Source organism: Patella vulgata, chromosome 3 (genome assembly GCF_932274485.2).
Source record: "Patella vulgata chromosome 3, xgPatVulg1.2, whole genome shotgun sequence".
Lineage (NCBI taxonomy): Eukaryota > Metazoa > Mollusca > Gastropoda > Patellidae > Patella > Patella vulgata.
This window is the reverse complement of record NC_065881.2, coordinates 25,276,572-25,293,616: the sequence shown is the minus strand read 5'-3', so window position 1 is coordinate 25,293,616 and position 17,045 is coordinate 25,276,572. Positions and strand designations below refer to the sequence as shown.

The following is a 17,045-nucleotide window of genomic DNA, read 5'->3' as shown; positions in this document are numbered from 1 at the left end:
GGTAAGAATCTGTTTTGAAATTATATCTTGGGAGGTTGGATTGGCGTGGGAGACCCGATTGGCGGCCATTTTGATTCTTGTTTCATGATTTTTTATATTATAAAGATTTTGCCAAGAGTAGACATAAACGCGGGCACAGACTAGAAAAAATCTTTTTACACTTTTGTGTTAGTTGAATTGTAATCTAATTTATGTTTTAAAAAAAACAACCTTAAATCAAATAAGCAGATATTTTCCCCAATTCTTCGTTCAACCTCTGACTCTGTGTAATATTATTAGGCCCCTATTTTCCTGATTCAGTCAGTGATGATATGACTCTTTCCACCTTACAGCAATTATTGAGAATTTACCGTTCAAGGACTCCATTGGCATTGAATTGAAGAAAAACTGGTAACAATTTCATTTAATTTTTATATTTTCTATTTTTTTTTTTTTACCAATGTCCTACAATGATTAGTGTATGTGAACATACAATCCCAATTAAGTAAAGTATTTATATGACTCTTACATGCAACAGAGAGAGAGAAAAATGACATAAAACAAGGCCTTACATGTACTTGTATTTGAAGAATCAAGTAGTCCAAGCTATGCCTATATGCATACCGGTAATCAACTACGACGACGATTAGCTTACTTCCGTTTCCACCCTTTCCCTGCACACTGTTCCATTCTACTTAGTCAACAGACGCTAGGTCGTTTCGGGAAAAAGGACAGGTAAGGTTAAATTTAATATGAATAATTCGTTTGCGGGTATGGGTATTTTACTATTTAGCAAACGGAGGAAATCGAATGACCCAGAGAAAAAACTCAAGAGATTGGACAGGCGACTCTACTCCTTGAAATCGAAACCATGCCACTTAACACAATGACAGACCCTGTGATTTCATGTGCATGCATTAACTACTAGACCATTCCCCCCAGCCCCACCCCATATTGAATAAAAGTATGGCTTATTTCAAATATGATATTTACATATAAAGAAAGTAGAGAGACTTCAATCTTACTAGAAAAATACTAGATTACCTGACTGGTCTAATGCAGTGTGCTAAGAGAAAATGTTTGTCCGGGCAACGACACTATGGCCTACTAACATTTTTTGACTTAATCAAAACTGTCTAGTCAATTTAAGCCAACTAATACATTGCATATTTTTTTTCAGTTACCCACCTCGGAAGATCAAGACAGTTGGAAAGGGCTATTGATATTGTGGAAGCGTTTTCTCACAGATGTTGCTTATCAGACAAAGGCTATGTAAGTACCATGCATATTTGCTTTTTGAATCATTAACTGGTTCTATACACTTGGTGGGTGGGGGGGGTGGATGGCCGAATGGTTAGCATGTGCGTGCTGTATCATACGGCCTGTCATTGAGTCAACTGGCATGGTTTCGAATCCCCGGTTGTAGACAAGGAGTAGGGTCGCCTGTTCAACCTCGTGGGTTTTCTCCAGGTCCTCCGGTTTCCTCCCACTGCAAAAGACCACTACGCGCAAGCGAATTAATGAAATAAAATTAAACCATATGTTAGTCCCGAAATGACCTAGTTTGTGTCGAGTGGACGTTGAACCCCATTTCTCTCTCTCTCTATACACTTGGTAATCTAGTTCTTCTTTTTGGGGCATAGTCTAGCGCTATGCCATTTCAAATACGATCAACATGAAACTCAGCAGGCTTGTTTGGTTGATATACAGTTTTGATATATTACTTCAAAACTATAAGATGGATGCAATGTTACACCCTTTCATAATCATTATTATGAAGCGTTCAAATGCATGAATTTGTAAAATATAATTAATATCATATTGTAATACTGTTTGCAATACTGTATTCACAATTGCCTTAGTGGAGATAATTGGTAAATCAAATGATTATTTTTTCATTATTGTCTTTTTTTTCAAGACTTTTGTTCTGGCTTCTGACCCATTGAGGCATAATAATCTACCTGGGTCTGTAACTTGAAAAGGCACAATAAGTATTATGCAAAGTTGAAACAAAATAGAGACTCAACGTGTGGAAAAATAAGTTGTTCATTTAATAATTCTGAACCGTAGAAAGTATATTTATTGCCAACTCAACCATATACTATCATCCAGGGTTTATGGACCTACTTATAGTCCAACCTTCGACGATGGGTTGTATGTTCAATCTAGTTAGAGGTGTACGATTGAACATACAATAATTCAATAACTCACTTCTCTTAGTATAATCTTATATTCTGTAACAATATCTGACAATGATAATATATACATATAATACTGACCCACAGGCTAGGTAACGTAATAAGGAACAGCATCTAAGAAATAACTTGTCACTATATCAGAGACCTGCCCTTCAGTATGTCCCGCTGCCTGCCTGTGGTTAACTCGCCTTTTTCTAATATATACAATTTTCAGGACTTTTATACCTTAGCTTTGTTTCTTAGTTACCCTAACTTTATAATCCTTAATACCTTACTGGATTAACTTTACAATAGATAATAATTTATGAAACAATGTCTCTCTAATATAATTACAGAGTTTATTGTCCCCCGCCTTTCGAAGAAAGCAGGGGACTATTAAAATGGGTTCGTCCGTCCGTCCGTCTGTCTGTCCGTCACACTTTTTGGGACACAATAACTCTCTTCCTAATTGAGCTAGAATGTTCAAACTTGGTGTATGTGTTTATTAGGTCAATGCCTTGATGGAGTTCGAAGATGAGCATTTTCCGCTTAGGGTAAGCAGAGATAAGCAATTTGATTGGTTGATGCTTTGGGACACGATAACTCTCTTCCTAATTGGGCTAGAATGTTCAAACTTGGTGTATGTGTTGATTAGGTCAATGCCTTGATGGAGTTCGAAGATGAGCATTTTCCGCTTAGGGTAAGCAGAGATAAGCAATTTGATTGGTTGATGCTTTGGGACACGATAACTTTTAATTGAGCTAGAATGTTCAAACTTGGTGTATGTGTTTATTAGGTCAATGCCTTGATGGAGTTCGAAGATGAGCATTTTCCGCTTAGGGTAAGCAGAGATAAGCAATTTGATTGGTTGATACTTTGGGGCACGATAACTCTCTTCCTAATTGAGCTAGAATGTTCAAACTTGGTGTATGTGTTGATTAGGTCAATGCCTTGATGGAGTTCGAAGATGAGCATTTTCCGCTTAGGGTAAGCAGAGATAAGCAATTTGATTGGTTGATGCTTTGGGACACGATAACTTTAGTTCTAATTAAGTGAGATTGATGAAACTTGGTGTATGGTTTCATTACAGTAATACCTTGACTAAGTTTGATAATGAGCATTTTCTGCTCAGGGTAAGCAGAGCGATACGCAATTTGATTGGTCGAGACTTTGGAAAACAATAACTCTCCTACTTTGATTGTTAGACTATAAGTAAAGATATACTGTTTGATTGTTCAATACTTTGTAAAAGATAATTTGTGATAAATTTATATGTGTCCTCCAATTATTTTCCTATTTCGGCGGGGGACATCAGCCTCACTGTTGGCTTGTTTTAATTAGGATTCTGGCTAATCTATAATGGCTGGGGCCTCAAATTAACTATGCTCTAATTCTACCTGGTCATAATACTTGAATATTAAGCCATCAAATTATTTTATAATTTTGAAAATGAAATGAAATGGGGTTTAACATCCTACATCCTAGCTCATAAACTGGGCTAATGAAGACGGGCATACACCATACAGTGTGCTATGAGGGAAATTTTGCCCGGGCAGCGGCACTACAGCCTACTCTTATATCGAATTCAAACTGCCAAGGGATCTTTTACGTGCACGCCAATGTGTACACAGGACCTCGGTTTTTCGTCCCATCCGAACGACTAGACAGTTGTCCTTGTCAGGTCCTCCGTCCTGTATCACTGACATGGGGAAGACACGTCGGAAAATCTGGATGAACTTTCTCAGCCAATTCAGAGATCGAACACCCGACCTCCAGGCTAGCGAGCCAGCGTCGTAGCCACGTGATCTCCTTATAATTTTGAAAAAGAATGTAGTGATTGTAAAAGTTAATAAGTTATCTGTTGCATTTGGCCTGTTATTTAAATATTTTATTTTTGTTTTTAATGTTAAATATCCCTCTCAAACACAATTATATTTTAATTCTCTCCAGAAATTTGTGTAAAATATATACTGTAAATTAAAACTTTCATCTTTTAACTGTTGAGTCAATTTAAGTCATCTAATACATGTATGTTTTTTTTCTCAGTTAACTACATCAGAAAGATAAAAACAGTTGGAAATGGCTATTCATATTGTGGAAACTTTTCTCACAGAGCTTGATAATCAGGCAAAATGTAAGTAACATACATATTTGTATTTTTAATCAGGAAGTAGTTTTATACACTTGTTTGGTAATCTAGTTATTCTTCTTGGGGCAATGCCTAGGACTCTGCTATTTTAAGTACTTGGCATGCTTGATTTTTGCCAATCACATCCATTGATTTCCTTCAAGTTGTGATAGGGCCTATGTGTATTTTTACAGTAAATAGCAGTAAAATAATGATGGACAATATTTTACTTTTCAAATAGATTTCAATAGATTTTAAAGGGTAATATCCAATTTGTTGTCAATGGAAATAAAATAAGAATGGGTCCAAAAATAATTAGACATTGCCAAGTAAATAGGTGCTGCCATGATGTAGTAGGGAATCTAGATTTGCGGACAATACATGTATGAACCGGGTGAATAGTTGACCTATTATGAGACTTCAGTCCCAAATCTCAAGACTTTGTGGCATATGCCCGTCTTCATTAGCCGAGTATAGGAGTTGAACAGTAGGACGTTAAACCCCATTTCATTTCATTTTTCTCTCTTTTATCCATTTGATTTGAGCATAATAATCTGCCTGGGTCTTTAAGTGGACAAGACACAATAAGCGTTACGCAAAGTTGAAACCAAATAGAGACTCAGTCTCGATGTGGCAAAATAAATTGTTTATTTAAACATTGTATTCTTATTGCCTACTTTTTATTTTTTAGGCTGGAACACCCTTGAAAGAGTATTTGATGCATGATAACAAGAGAACCCAAGCATCAATTTATTTTATACTTCTGGGAAAGAATGCATTTGACCCAATTTTTAAATATTTATTTTTTGTTATTAATGTTAAATTTTCTTCCAAAACACAATTAGATTTTAATTCTCTTCAAATATGTATGTATAATATAGCAAGTAAAGTGACATATAAATCATTTAGAATTTGGTCGGAAATCATAAAGTATTTAATAGGCATTACTAGAAACCAAATGTAGATCAAATACACCCAGAATTACAAAAAACCTTGACCTACATTAAGGTGACTTTCCCTTGCTTATGAAATGAAATACGGTTTAATATCCTGCTTTTCTGTGTTCTTAGAGTGATTCTACCCTACCCTTATATCAAATATTTCAACTGTCAAGGGTTCTTTAAAGGGAACTCAGGGGGGCCGAATGGTTAACACGCACACATTTGATCAGAAGGTCTGTCATTGAGTCAAATAATTCAATTTTCAAGGGTTCTTCAAAGTGAACGCAGTTGGGTTGGTTTCGATTCTGGGGGGTGGGTGGTGGCCGAATGGTTAGCACGTGCGTGCTGTATCATACGGCCTGTCATTGAGTCAACTGGCATGGTTTCGAATCCCCGGTTGTAGACAAGGAGTAGGGTCGCCTGTGCAATCTTGTGGGTTTTCTCCGGGACCTCCGGTTTCCTCCCACTGCTAAAGACCCCTACGCGCAAGCGAATTATTGAAATAAAATTAAACCATATGTTAGTCCCGAAATGACCTAGTTTGTGTCGAGTGGACGTTAAACCCCATTTCTTTCTCTCTCTCTTTTGATTCCAGGCTTGTACCCAATTATCCCTTGCCATATCCAACACTACTGAAAAGTGGGAACTATGCCGGAAAATCAAGTTGAAATTTCTCGGCCAATGCCTTATACTCACTGAACCACTGTGGCTTATGACTTGTGATTGTATATAAATTTTTTGTACATATGATATATTTTTATTTCAATTCTGTAATCTTGATGCTTTGCTTCTTTTATTTATAAAATATTCATTTTGTTTGGGGTTTTTTTGTAATGAGGAAAAGGCTCTACATCATTTTATTACTCCTGCAAAATAGTGCATTTTTCTTTTGTTAGTTTTCTGTGTATGCTAGTTATTTCTAGATGCCTCACAAATCACTTTTAGTGTGATTTTGTAGCACTTTTTAGTTTTTGAAATTGTTTCAATTTAGTGCATAATTAATCTTATTAGTGCTTGGTTTGGATGTTATTAAATTTAGATATATTTGAATTATATATTTTGGGGTATGGGGTAGGGATACTGTGTACATATCTTTATATTCTCAGTTCTTGTTTTGGGGTAAAGAACAATTTAAATAGCTGTTTTATATTTTGTGATGGGTAAAGTTGGGGGGGGGGGGGGGTCATTATATATAACACAATATAATTAGTATTAGAATTCTCTGTTTTTCTGTTAACATTTCAAATATCTATTTTGATGTATTAATTTACTTTTTCCTATGATTTTATGAATAAATAATAATCTTACAAATTGTTTTTTTGTTTCCTTCTTTTATCAAACTTTACAGGTCTAACAGAGCAAAGAGAGGGGTCCTGCATAGAAAGGTTGCTATACTGGATATAAATTGGGGAAAAATACAACACAAGTTTTTGTTGATGGTTATACACAAGTTTGTATGAAACCACACAAGTTTCAGAAATTTTAACACAAGTTTCAGAAATTTTAACACAAGTTTCAGAAATTTCAACACAAGTTTCAGAAATTTCAACACAAGTTTCAACACAAGTATTGTGTAGATTTTACACAAGTTTCAACACAAGTTTTGTGTTGTTTGATACATTTTAACACAAGTTTTGTGTTGTTTCAACATTTAACACAAGTTTTGTGTTGTTTCAACACAAGTTTGTGTTGTTAAATAGAGACACCTTACTTGTGTTGAAACCAACACAAGTTTGTGTTGTTTCAACACAAGTTTTTTTTCAGTGTGTGACAATGCCCCCAGGGGGTCGGAGCATACACTAAAGTAAATAGTTGCTGTCTTTGCGATATAAGAAATAAATATGCAAAGTTCCAAGATGATCCATTCAGAATTGCAGCCTGTAGACGATAAATACAAAAATTTGGCATGACTCTGCACCCGGGGGTTTGATATGGAACAATATAAATAGGTACAACTCTGTTATTGAAATGATTGATATGCTGAATTTGTTAATAACCTGTAGAGTATTTACATACAAAAGATTAACAAAAAAGTGTGTGTGGTACAGAATTGGATCCAAATCTGTTAATAAATGAAATGAAATGAAATGGGTTTAACGTCCTACTGTCCTGCTCCTATGCTGGGCTAATGAAGACGGGCATACGCCATACAGTGTGCTATGAGGGAAATTTTGCCCCGGCAGCGGCACTATCGCCTACTCTTATATCGAATTCCAACTGCCAAGGGATCTTTTACGTGCATTCCAATGTATACACGGGACCTCGGTTTTTCGTCTCATCCGAAGGACTAGACAGCTGTCCTTGTCAGGCCCTTTGTCCTGCATCACTGACAAGGGGGAACCACGCCGAAAAATCTGGATGAACTTTCTCGGCCAATGCAGGGATCGAACACCCGACCTCCAGACTAGCGAGCCAGCGTCTTACCCACTTAGCCACGTGATCCCCCAAATCTGTTTATAATTGGAATCTGTAGATTAATTACAGACACAATATTAACAAAACGTAGGTGTGGCACTGGGGGGGGGGGGCTATAGACACTAAAACACAAAAATTGCCCTTGGCTCTTCCAGTGGGGTCGGGGCATGCACCAAAATAAATAGTTGTTGTCTTTGCGATATAAGGAATACATGTGCCAAGTTCCAAGGTGATCCATTCAGATTTGCGGTCAACATACGATAAACACACAAACTGGGTGTGGCTCTGCCCCTGGGAGTCGGATCATGCGCCAAAATCAATACTTGTCGTCCTTAGGATATAAGGAATACATATATTAAGTTCCAGGACCATCCATCAAAACTTGTGGCCTGTAGTCAACATACAGACACACAAAGAAAATATAGGTATGGCTCGGTCCATGGGGGTCGTTCATTTACCAAAAACAACAGGGTATAAGGAATAAGTATGAACAATTTTCAATACGATCCATTAAGAATTGCCACCTGTAGGAGACACACGGACACACATAGAGAAAATGGACACGGCTCATCCCATGGTGCATAAGGGGGGGGGGGCATGCACCAAAAACAATAGGGGTGATCCATAGGGTATAAGAAATAAGTATACAAAGTGTCAAGATGATCCATTAAGAATTGTGGCCCTGTGGGTCATAAACAAATACAAAAATGGGTGTGGCTCTGTCCCTGGGTGTTGGGCACGCACCAAATCAATAGGGATCATCCTTATGATATAAGGGATAAGTATGCAAAGTTGTAGGACAACCCATAAAGAACTGCGCCCTATAGGCAACCCACATACATACCCCCCATCCCCCACACACACACACAGGGGCGACGGCATAATACGTCCACATTATGAATGTGGAAGTATAAAAATGAAATGAAGTGGAATAGGGTTTAAAGTCTAACTGTCCTGTACCAACCGGTTCCAACTAGTATTGACGATTAGTATTTTATTTACTTATTTACTTACGTTTGTCTAACTATTTATTTGTAAATGCTGTGTAAGGGAATATAAAGATATGTTTTAAGTTTCATCAAAATCGGATAAAAATTGTGACCTCTAGAGGGCCCATAACCTTTGTATTACATACTTATACACAATTTGCGTACAAAGAGCGGCCATTTTGTCGGGCAGTTTCATTTCGATTTTCCCCAAATTCCAGTTCAACCTTCATTATGGGGGAATGGTGATATATCCACGAGCTAAAAATGCGATTTTTCGACCAATCAGGGGCCATAATACAGGAAGTTACGTTCGGATATGGGTGATTATTAAATAGAACCAAGATCTTTATGATAATAACATATATTTAAAGTTCCACCCAAATCACATAAAAACTGTGGCCTCTAGAGGGTCCACAACCTTGATATACCATACTATTTGCGTACAGGGGACGGACATTATATCCGTCAGTTTTTGTCCGATTTTCACGAAATTCGAACTCAGCCATCATTAGGGTGTAACAGTGATATACTAGAACGGTTTTATAAATCGGATAAAAATTGTGACATCTAGAGGGACCACAAGCTAAAAACGCGATTTTTCGTAAATCAGGGGCCATAATTCAGGAAGTTACGGTCCGATATGCGCGAATATCGAAAGGAAACAAGATATTTGGGTCATAAACATGCATTTAAAGTTTCATCCAAATCACAATAAAAATTGTTTCCTCTAGAGTGTCCACAACCTTGATATACCATATTTTACACTATTTGCGTACAAGAGGCGGTCATTTTGTCTGGCAGTTTTTGTCCGATTTTCACGAAATTCGAACTCAGCCATCATTAGGGTGTAACGGTTTAGGATGTAGGGTGTTAATGGTTTGTGATCTTCTTCCTGGCCTTTTATATTCTTTGTTTTTCAAAAGAAAATCAGATTTATTGATGTCACGAAAAATACATTTAATAACCCTGGAGAACCCACGGGGTCAAATTTGACCCCGCCTAATTAGCCTAGCCATAATTAGCATCATGTGAGTGAAAATTGCAGCAATTTAACCCCAAAAGCCCAAAGTGTCATATTTGACCCACTAGCAGAGACCTCTGGATGAGAGATATGGAACTAAATGAAGTTGAGCTGCTCTGACAAACATGGCTGCCCCCATGAAGAGGTGCTTCCTGTAAAACACTCCAAAATAAATCAGCAACTAATCGATGTGTTGGTAAGTAGGACCAGATCTTTGATGCTAACCTATTTATTTACATCCTATAGAATGTGTACAGCTACTTTTTGGTTTGCTGCAACAAAGTATGTCAGCGTCAGGGCATTGCAAAAATCGATGGGTCAAAAATGACCCTCTGGGATTTTGGGTCACTAATGTGAGAAAAATTTTGAAACTAATCGATGTGTTGGTAAGTAGGACCAGATCTTTGATGCTAACCTATTTATTTACATCCTATAGAATGTGTACAGCTACTTTTTGGTTTGCTGCAACAAAGTATGTCAGCGTCAGGGCATTGCAAAAATCGATGGGTCAAAAATGACCCTCTGGGATTTTGGGTCACTAATGTGAGAAAAATTTTGAAATTTGTATTCATGGCAGATGGGCTCAAAGGGATAGTCAAGTAAAATCATGGACTGTGGTATACCTGAAGGCTGCTACCTTACTGAGGAATACCTGGTTGATGGACTTTATATCATGTATGCAGGTCTTTGAAGGCCTAAATCCTATTTTTTTTTCATATTTTTTATACTTTTTTTTCTTGAATTTTCAGTGAAAATGGCCATTAGCTCAACAAAACAGGGAAAATTTGATGTCAGACAAGTGATCGAACAACTTGATGCTGATGATAGCGACTTCGGCCCGGATATCGATAGCGAGACTGACGATGATTCTGATGGTGACCAGTTTATTCCGGGTGATGGCGATAGTGATGGTGACAACTCATCAAGTGATGACGATGTGCCCCTAGCCCAGATCGCCCAACCACGAACAAAGAATCGTGCTGCAAAGACGTACAGATGGCTAAAGAAAGACTTTCAGAGGCCAAATGTGAACTTTCGAGACGAACGGGTGGCGTCATATCATGATGCCGAGACGGATACTCCACTTGTTAACTTCCGCAATTTTATCAGCCACGATATGTTGGAGAACATTGTCGAACACAAATCAGTATAGTGTCCAAAAGCATGGCAGATGTGTGAACACCTCAGTCAAAAAGATTGAGCAAGTCTTGGGGATGTACTTTCGCATGGGACTAGTTCAAATGTCAGGTGTCCGCATGTATTACGAAAGTGAAGTACGCTATGGTCCAGTGGCAGACGTAATGAGCCGCAATCGATTCAGTTTGCTGCTCTCAGTCATGCATTTTGTGGACAATGAAAAGGCTACCGATGAAACCAAAAAGGACAGACTATGGAAACTGAGACCATTTTTAGACGCTTTTCGTGGTCAGTGTCTGAAAATCGTCCCTCATCAGAAACAATCAATAGATGAAATGATGGTTCCATACAAAGGAAAGTTTGGTCAGATAAGGCAGTATATCAAAGGAAAGCCCCACCCCATGGGGCTTCAAAGTGTGGGGACGCTACTGTGTATCTGGCCTGTTGCATGATTATGATGTGTACCAGGGAAAGGGCGGTGGCAATGATCGTGGCGAGAAGAGTCAGCTGGGTATTGGAGGAGACGTTGTGGTGAAACTGTGTGAAAATCTTGAAGAGAATGTAGATTTCCTGGTTTTTGCTGACAATTGCTTCACGTCTGCCCCCCCCCCCCCCCAGTTGAGAAGCTGAAGTCAAAGGGCATCTTCTACACCGAAACTGTGAGAAAAAACCGTACTTCAAAGTGTCAGCTGATGAGTGACAAAGACCTTGCCAAGAAAGGTGGTGGGTCAGACGATTATCGTGTTGAGTCTGATGCATATTTTGATATGCCAGCAGTGACTTGAAGTTAGAAATACATGGACTGTACTTGTGTGGGTACCTGACAGAAACCCCAAAATTCTTCATACATGAACCACTCTGCAAAAGGGGCTGGTAATTTTGATTTGTACATTTCACAAAAGATCCACAGAGGTCAGTGAACCTTGTGGTTTCCAACGTCTGACGGGATCCCAGGCCGCCACACATTGATGTACCAGTTTGATAACAAGGTTATAAGCAGAAGACACTAAGCTATGCATCAAATACAAATGCAAAATAGTTATTTGTTACTGTTTCAGAAGTCTAACATTGTTTGAAGTGTAATTGTCATAAAGTCTGTCATTGAGTCGACTGGCGTGGTTTCGAATCCTAGGTTGTACGTGGCAAGGAGTAGGGTCGCCTGTCCAACCTTGTGGGTTTTCTCCGGGTCCTCCGGTTTCCTCCCACTGCTAAAGACCCCTACGTGCAAGCGAATTATGTAAATAAAATTAAACCATATGTTAGTTCCGAAATGACCAAGTTTGTGTCGAGTGGACGTTAAACCCCATCTCTCTTTCTCTCTCTGTAAGGTCCCGAAATCCAACAAGCCATTTTTCTCCTGCAAACAAATAATGATATGTAAGTATAAAACTAAATTAGATAGAGTCTAATAACATAATGCAAATTTCATTTATTTGTATACCTTTATTTTGATAGACCTCTACTATTTCGGCTAAAGCAAATCACCGCCATACAGATCAGAATCTATAGCATCTTGAAAAAGATATCGGCATCTTTTTTTCTTTTTTTTAAATGGTTACGCTGCCCGTTTAGCAAATCAAAATCTTTATATATGTTAACACTGTTCATAACTTTTTAAAATTGTCAAAACTATTATAAACACCTGAAATCAAAGTTCAAACCACCCTGCCATATATTTATATGTAGTGACAGATGTCATGCACGTACGGTACGGTGAATGCTTAGCCATCCTGATACCACTTTTCGCTTGAATAGTTCACAGAGCTAACATGTTTTGTTTCTTTGCTGTTACATCTGAACTCCGATATAATTATACAAGATAATAATCATTAACGCAACGGCCAACTGTAAGCTATGTACGTGTATGTATAAATGTTTCATACAAGTTATGTTTTGTATGTTCTATGTATAATTAAATTTTATGTAAATACTTGAGCGATCTAGCATGTTCCCCAATCCAAGTTCAACGGAAATGAAGTATTGCTTATGAAAAAAAAAGAACATATTTACGGTCTTTTTACAGCTATTTAGTTCTTAATAAAATAGCACTTAAAAGTATTTTGGTTGAAGCCATTTAACAGCAAACGAGATTGAGCTATTACCACTCTTAACATTTTAATAAAAGCAATTATATCTCAGATTTAGTTGCTGTTCTTCTGCAGATAAAACATCATGGAACCGACAGAGTTAATTGATTTCAAGTAGAGAGTCGCGTTGGCACTTGATATACAATAGAACACTATTTAAATATTATCACTAGGTAAATTACAGTCGACGTGTTTTTATTCTGAATTCATAAAGCGATTCAGTAAAGAATCTTGTCTAACATGTTCAGTATTCAATCGGTTTACTGATTTGGGACATAAAGCAGTTGGACTTATATAAAGGACACCACACACCAAACATTTTTTGTCGAATCCACCAGGCACCATAACACATCACCTAATGGAGTGACATTTAACGTCGTAACCGTGTTGTTGTATTGACTCATGCCATCTGGTTGGTGGTGTATTTAAATCTGAACGTCTATTGACGTAAATACATTGTGTTACCTCGTGTTACCTGCGCATGTGTTGACTTCAATGTGCTGAGTTGATTCACGTCACCGTTCAGAGGGCGGTGGTGGACTTCAATCTGGGTTCAGTAAATAATAAAACACAAAATAATACCGAAGTTCACATAATAAACGAAGGTGTATTCGCTAAATAAAATATAATTTTCAGTAATCCACCGATGAAAATTTGAGAATGTCCCTGTAAGAAATCCTAAATTATCATCTAAATTGTACATATTTTTATAATATATATATAGTTAAGTTTATGTGTTTACATTATGATTGCCAGTTGCAAATAAGATTCATTCTAAGGAAGCAGTTGTATATAAGCTGATAAAGCTTGCTATCGTGTCCTAAATTTATCATATAAATACTGTAAATTCATTGAACAAAATATTGTTTTAATCGGCTTAGTTCGGAACATAGCTTCAACATGTGGTATTAACTATTGTCTCAGTTCAGTGACATCAGTATGTTGTATTTTCACGTACCCCACGTCTTGACATCCGTCTATTGTCTTCGCATGTACCGCCGTTTAGTGGGTGGTGGACTTAACTCAGATTACCTTTTCGCCAATGTCTTGTAATCACTGTTGCCTCGGTTCTCGGGAAGATGACATAAATCAGAACATGTCCTGACTCCAATGGATTTTATTGAATCAATGCTGTGAATATTTACTAAATGTCGTAATAAATGTTTGATGTGTTCACTCGGTGTTTGTCTGGGTTCCTTTGAGAGCATTTAACCCACCAATCAATTATGTTGGATATCGACCACCAGTACAAAAAAAAGACAACATATATCTCGACCGGATATACCGTGTCATAAATAACATGGCCGACAGCCTTTATCAAGAAATATATGGTTGAGCGCTAGTTCTGGTTTTTACATTACGCTTTACTTATTTGGACAGTGAACATGAAAGCCAACTGATAAACATGATTTGGAGACATCTTACGAAGTTGGAATACAGATTTTGTAACAAAAGTCATATATAGTAAACCAAAAATTACAAATTGAACTCAAATTCCACAATGGTTTTTTTCTGTTTTGGTTGTATTTTTTTTCCATTTATAGTAAAGTTTGATCTGAATTTTGTAGTTATACCTGCGCTTGTATGATAGTATCCCATTTGAAACTAATTAAATTAACTCTGCGTTCCACTATTTTATATTTGAATTTTTAAAGTATCTTTACTTAGGAATTGGACTTTTGAAGTTTAAAGTTTACTGAACAACATTTAATATTTGACATACATCAGTGATTTGAGATTGTATCTTTAATGTTGAATCTACATTGTGTATTCAAATAAATAAATTTATTAAATCAACAGAATGGTTAATATAATAAGTTCCATAACTAACCTATTTTTGGGAATGGACTGAGAAGGGCCCCCATTTACTCAAATGCACCAGCAATTATGATAAATGGGCGCTACACTTTGGAATATAGTATAGACTAATTGAAATGCCAGACACACATATCATTGTTTTACATGGTTCTTACAATACAACACAACATATAATTATGAAAACAAGACTGATCTTATATAAATCTACCTGTGGTAAGAGATATCAATACAGCAATACAAATACATTTTGAAAAATGTTAATCATATAATCTATCAAGGTTAAACTTAAAAAATAAAATAATATGCACTCTCAAAGGGCTATTTGTTATAAGATAAGTACAAATAAGTTAATGATGTTGATAGTAAAGAAAGTGTGTACAGAAAGTTGTTGACAGAGAAGAGAGGGAAAATGCAAAGGATCAAGCTTGATATTATTAAAATAAGCCGACAGGTAGGACGCAAAATATATCACTAATCAAACTACAGTAAGTTATACCATAATTCATGTCACACTAATGGAAGTTCGATTCTATGTAACATCGAAGTAGGGAGGGACTGTGGTTAGTGGGTTACCAAATATCAGTTCCTCAATGCAGTCAATGACCGGTTTGTATTATCTGATTTGAACATTTTATGTTGCTTCCATTCTATATAAGCTGGCGGCGTAATGAGAAATTACATCCAAGCAAAAAAAACGATGTACATAATAATTGATTTTCAATTAGTTGTTTAATTTCTGATCGTGACCAATAATATCCGGACACTCGAGTACAATATAGCTTCTAGGATCGATACCTTGGGTTTGGATAAGTGATAACAGATTATTATAGTAGCTCATGTTCACTGTTGGTGCTTTAGGGTTAATCGGGGTAGCTCTAGCGTACAAAATCCATTGGAAACTACGGTCTACTTGACATTTACGATGTCCATATAAGGTTTCATTTTTATTACCCACTTATCAGACATGGTGTAGGATATTTCCTTTATATTGGCGACTAAAAGTCTATGGATGGATGGTTCATTTGGAAAACAACACGTGGATTTTTAGGACTGTATTTAGAACAACTCATTTATCAGGTCTTTTTAATTATATAGAATTTGTAATCGTGACATTCACGACTATAACTTTGGGACAAGATTGATTTTTTAAACGCTAGAGAGCAACAGTACCGACAGCAACCGGAGACGACCGAAAACGAACAATAAACCAGCCACTGCCAGGCAGTATACGCCCACATTTTCGAGAGATGGATAGAAAACAAGCTAAAACGAAAGTGATTTTTCCTACAATCAAGGGCCATACTTCAGGAAATTACAATTCGATATGCGCAAATATCGAAAGGAACCGAGATCACGAAATTCGAACTCAGCCGTCCGTGGGGTGTAACGGTGATATAATAATACGTTTTTTTAAATCGGATAAAAATTATGACCTCTATAGGGTCCACAAGCTAAAAACGCAATTTTTCGTACAATCAGGGGCCATAATTCAGGAAGTTACGGTCCTATATGCGCGAATATAGAAAGGAACCGAGATCTTTGGGTTATAAACTTACATTTCAAGTTTCATCAAAATAGGATTAAAATTGTGACCTCTATAGGGTCACAACCTTGATATACCATATTTTTTACGCTATTTGAGAACGAAGGGCGGCCATTTTATCTGTCAGTTTTGGACCGATTTTCACGAAATTCGAAATCCGCCGTCCTTAGGGTGTAACGATGATATAATAATACGATTTTTTAAATCGGATAAAAATTATGACTTCTATAGGGTCCACAAGCTAAAAACGTGATTTTTCGTACAATCAGGGGCCATAATTCAGGAAGTTACGGTCCGATATGCGCGAATATCGACAGGAACCGAGATCTTTGGGTTATAAACTTACATGTCAAGTTTCAAAAAAATCGGTTAAAAATTGTGACCTCTATAGGGTCCACAACCTTGATAAACCATATTTTTACGCTATTTGAGAACGAACGGCGGCCATTTTGTCTGTCAATTTTGGGCCGATTTTCACGTATTCGAACTCAGTCGTCCTTAGGGTGTAACGGTGATATATTAATACGGTTTTTTAAATCGGATAAAAATTATGACCCCTATAGGGTCCACAAGCTAAAAACGCGATTTTTCGTTCAATCAGGGGCCATAATTCAGGAAGTTACAGACCGATATGCGCGAATATCGAGTATCGAAAGGAACTGAGATCTTTGGGTTATAAACTTACATTTCAAGTTTCAACAAAGTCGGATAAAAATTGTGACTTCTATAGGGTTCACAACCTTGATATACCATATTTTTACGCTATTTGAGAACGAACGGCGGCCATTTTGTCTGTCAATTTTGGACCGA

General features: G+C 37.1%; 1 long non-coding RNA gene across 2 annotated transcripts; it reads left to right on the top strand.

Moving 5' to 3' along the window:
- The first annotated feature begins 306 nt into the window (after nucleotides 1-306).
- LOC130012330 (uncharacterized) lies at nucleotides 307-6,384 on the top strand. Of its 2 annotated transcripts, none has more exons than XR_008787749.1 (4): nucleotides 307-390; nucleotides 1,160-1,251; nucleotides 4,203-4,290; nucleotides 4,976-6,384. It is a non-coding gene; the product is annotated as an uncharacterized LOC130012330 (long non-coding RNA). The 2 variants fall into 2 exon arrangements; XR_008787748.1 differs by lacking the exon at nucleotides 307-390 and adding an exon at nucleotides 611-714.
- The last annotated feature ends 10,661 nt before the right edge of the window (nucleotides 6,385-17,045 follow it).